The following is a 4,495-nucleotide window of genomic DNA, read 5'->3' as shown; positions in this document are numbered from 1 at the left end:
GCGCCGCCCGGGTGCCAGAAGCCAGGGAAGGAGGCTGCGAGGAGGACGCAGGGGAGCCGGCCAGGTCCAGGGAAGCTGTCGGGCGCCGGGATCGGGGGCCCGGAGCCCTGGGACGGACGGAATCCGGTGACTGGGGAGCGGAGAGCGTGGCAGGTGAGCCGGGGAACGGGGGTGAGGACCCGGGGAGCGTGACAGTACCCCCCCCCCCCACGCCCCCCTCCCCGCAACCGGGACATGAAGGCACGGATAAGAGGAGTGCCCACGTTCTCCCTGGGCTCCCAAGACCTATCCTCAGGACCATACCCCTCCCAGTCCACCAGGAAGAACTGTCGACCTCGTACGGTCTTCATGGCCACGATATCCCTTACCGCATAGATGTCATCATCGGCAATAGGAGGAGGGGCCGGACTGGCAGCAGCGGAGAAGGGACCAAGGACAACCGGCTTGAGCAGGGAGACGTGGAAGGAGTTGGGTATCCTCATCGTGGCCGGGAGCTGTAGCTTGTAGGATACCTCATTGATCTTGCTGAGGACCTTAAACGGCCCGATGTAGCGAGGACCCAGCTTGTAGGAAGGTATCTTCAATCGGATGTACTGGGAAGCAAGCCAGACCAGGTCACCAGGAGAGAAACACGGAGGATCCAGACGTCTCTTGTCAGCGTGTTTCGTCATCCGCTGGGAAGCGCGCCCAAGGGACGCTTTGACAGAGTCCCAAATGGTAGCAAAGTCACGAACTGCAGAATCAGCAGCCGGAACATCCGATGAAGGGGATATAGGCAACGGGACGGAGGGTTGAAGTCCGTAAACTACATGGAAGGGAGATTTGGAGGACGACTCACTGATGTGGTGGTTATGTGAGAATTCAGCCCAAGGTAGAAGCGTGGACCAGTCGTCGTGATGGGCGTTGACGTAATGACGTAAGAAGGAGGTCAAGATTTGATTGACCCTCTCCACTTGGCCATTAGACTGAGGATGGTAAGCAGAAGAAAAGTCCAGAGTCACACCCAGATGTTTGCAGAGCGCCCTCCAGAAGCGGGCGGTAAACTGAGTTCCTCGGTCGGACACGATGTGGGATGGGAAACCATGCAAGCGGAAGATGTGTTGTATATAGGCTTCCGCGAGTTCCTGAGCAGAGGGCAGTCCAGCCATAGGGACGAAGTGAGCCATTTTGGAGAACCGGTCCACCACGACCCATATGACTGTGTGTCCAGAGGATAATGGCAAGTCCGTAATAAAATCCATCGCTATGTGTTGCCACGGAATTGTGGGTATCGGCAGAGGCAGAAGACGGCCATAGGGCAGGTGTTTGGGCGTCTTGTTCCTGGCACAAGAGGAGCAGGCAGAGACAAAAGCAGCGACGTCCGTGCGAAGGGATGGCCACCAATAATGGCGTACAATCGCACCCCATGTTCTCTTCTGGCCTGCATGACCGGCTGTTTTCGAGGCATGACCCCAGTGTAACACCTTTTGCCTGTCAGTCTCAGAGACATAGGTCTTTCCGGGCGGTATCTGGGCCAGGGTGACAGGGGCCACCGGAATAATCTTGCTAGGAGGGATGATAGGCTGGGTAGTCTCTTCCTCCTGCTCCATGGGCATGAAAGACCTAGACAAGGCATCCGCACGTACATTCTTGTCTGCGGGTCGGAAATGGAGCTGGAAGTCGAACCTGGCAAAGAATAAGGACCACCTGGCTTGCCGTGGGTTCAGTCGCTGAGCGGACCGTAGGTATTCCAGGTTCTTGTGGTCCGTGTAGATAATCACGGGGTACACTGCTCCTTCCAGGAGGTAGCGCCATTCCTCCAGAGCCAGTTTGACCGCCAATAGTTCTCGGTCACCGATGGTGTAATTACGTTCAGGTGCAGAGAAGCTCTTGGAGAAGAAACCGCATGTAACCATCTTCCCGGAGGAGGACTTTTGCATGAGCACTGCTCCGGCTCCCGAGGAGGAGGCATCCACCTCCAAGGTGAACTGGCGGTTTAACTCCGGACGGTGGAGTACAGGAGCGGAGGCAAATGCTCGCTTCAGTGAGCAAAACGCGGCGTCGGCCGCAGGTGACCAGTCCTTTGGATTAGCCTCCTTTTTGGTCAAAGCGGAGAGAGGAGCAGTCAGGGCAGAGAAGTGAGGGATGAACTGGCGGTAGTAGTTGGCAAATCCCAGGAACCGTTGGATTGCCTTTAGTCCAGAAGGGGGAGGCCAGTTGAGTATGGAGGACACCTTCTTAGGATCCATTTGCAGTCCAGTACCCGAGATGATGTATCCCAGGAAAGGGAGAGAAGACTGCTCAAAGACACACTTCTCATATTTGGCGTATAGACGATTCTCTCTCAGTCGTTGTAGGACCAGCTGGACGTTCTCTCTGTGGGTCTGGAGGTCCGGAGAGTAGATAAGGATGTCATCCAGATACACTACTACACAGACGTAGAGGAGGTCCCGGAAGATGTCGTTCACCAATTCTTGGAAGACTGCTGGTGCATTACATAGGCCGAAGGGCATCACGCAGTATTCATAGTGCCCATCGCGAGTATTAAACGCGGTCTTCCATTCGTCCCCAGAGCGGATACGAACTAGGTTGTAAGCACCCCGAAGATCCAGTTTGGTGAACACACGAGCTCCTCTGAGCCGGTCGAACAATTCGGGGATGAGCGGCAGAGGGTACTTGTTCTTTACGGTGATCTGATTCAGACCCCGGTAGTCGATGCAGGGGCGTAGGTCACCCTCTTTCTTCTTAACGAAGAAGAAGCCCGCTCCCGCAGGAGAGGAGGATCTCCGGATGAATCCCTTAGCCAGGCTCTCTGTGATGTAGGTAGACATGGCCCTGGTTTCGGCTGGGGACAACGGATATATCCGTCCTCGAGGTGGTGTTGTTCCTGGGAGCAGGTCGATGGCACAATCGTAGGGACGGTGTGGCGGGAGTACCTCAGACTCCTTCTTGTCAAAAACGTCTGCGAAGGACCAATAGGCCGAGGGCAGTTCCGGTAGGTTCTCTGGAACCGGAGGTCGTCGGATGTGTGGTATGGACTTCAGACACTTCTCATGACAAGAAGGGCCCCATCGGGTGATTTCGCCAGTACCCCAGCTGACTGAGGGTTCGTGTGTCCGCAACCAGGGAAGTCCCAGCAGGATTTGATGGGACATGTGTGGAAGGACGTAGAGAGAGATGTTCTCGGTGTGCAGGGCACCGATACGTAGTTCGACCGGTCTGGTGACCCAGGAGATGGTATCAGAGAGGGGTCTCCCATCCACAGAGGCTATCACGAGGGGTTTGTCAAGTGGAGTAACAGGCAGCTGGTACTTGTCCACCGTGGCCTGCTGAATGAAATTGCCTGCTGCCCCGGAATCGAGGTATGCCTCAGCCGTGAACCGTGTCTCTCCCGTTGACACTTGCACAGTCCACATAACCGGGTCTGAGAGAGTCCCAGCACCTAGGGTGGCCTCTCCTACCAACCCTAGGCTTTGGAGTTTCCCGGCCTCTCTGGACAGGCGCGTAGCAGGTGTGTGCCCTCTCCGCAGTAAAAGCAGAGGCCCTTGGCGAGCCGCTCTGCTCGACGCTGTTCAGACTGTCGTACTCGGTCAATCTGCATGGGCTCGTGGACGGGAATCCCAGCTGTTGATGACTGAGGTGCGGAGGGCTTCTGGGGAGGTGAGGAATGCCGTACCGGTCGTCTCTCACGAGACAGCTCTTTGGAGCGCTCCTGAAAACGAAGGTCCACTCGAGTAGCCAGGGCAATCAGGGCATCTAGGGTGGAGGGCAAGTCACGACCCGCCAACTCATCTTTGATGCGACTCGAGAGTCCCTCCCAGAAGGCGGCTGTCAAGGCCTCATTATTCCACCCGAGTTCAGAAGCCAAAGTGCGGAAACGGATGGCGTATTGGCCCACCGTCAGTGTTCCTTGACGTAGGCGGAGAAGTGATGAAGCAGACGCAGAGGCGCGTCCCGGCTCGTCAAAGGTACTGCGAAAGGCCTGCAGGAACTCTCGAAGGTTCTTGGTCACAGGGTCCTCCTTCTCCCACAAGGGGTTCATCCACGCCAGTGCCTCGCCCTCTAGGTGGGACATTATAAAGGCGACCTTGGCTTGGTCGGAGGCGAATAGATGTGGCAGCTGCGTGAAATGAAGGGAACATTGGTTGATGAAGCCCCTGCAGGTCTTGGGATCTCCAGAATAACGAGGTGGTGAAGCCAACCGGAGTTGGGAAGCACCCGACGAGGCTGCCACTGGTGCGGGAGCCGTGGATTGTCCATTGGAGGACCTGGGTGCCGCAGGCGTCATGGATGCTTGTAACGTGTACAGGCGGGTGTCCACGGAGGTCATAAATTGCAGCATGCGGGTCTGGACTTCACGCTGGCGTTGGAGTTCCTCTTGCAGGGCCAATAGTGCTGCAGCGGGATCCATGGCCTGATCTTACTGTCACGGCCGGGCGGTCGGGCAGACCCAGGAGGTGGATCCACTGGACCGAACTCTCTGAGATGGTGGTAGGGAGTCCGGCAGCTGAAGCAC

Source organism: Anomaloglossus baeobatrachus, assembly GCF_048569485.1.
Source record: "Anomaloglossus baeobatrachus isolate aAnoBae1 chromosome 7 unlocalized genomic scaffold, aAnoBae1.hap1 SUPER_7_unloc_1, whole genome shotgun sequence".
Lineage (NCBI taxonomy): Eukaryota > Metazoa > Chordata > Amphibia > Anura > Aromobatidae > Anomaloglossus > Anomaloglossus baeobatrachus.
This window is presented reverse-complemented; position numbering follows the sequence as displayed.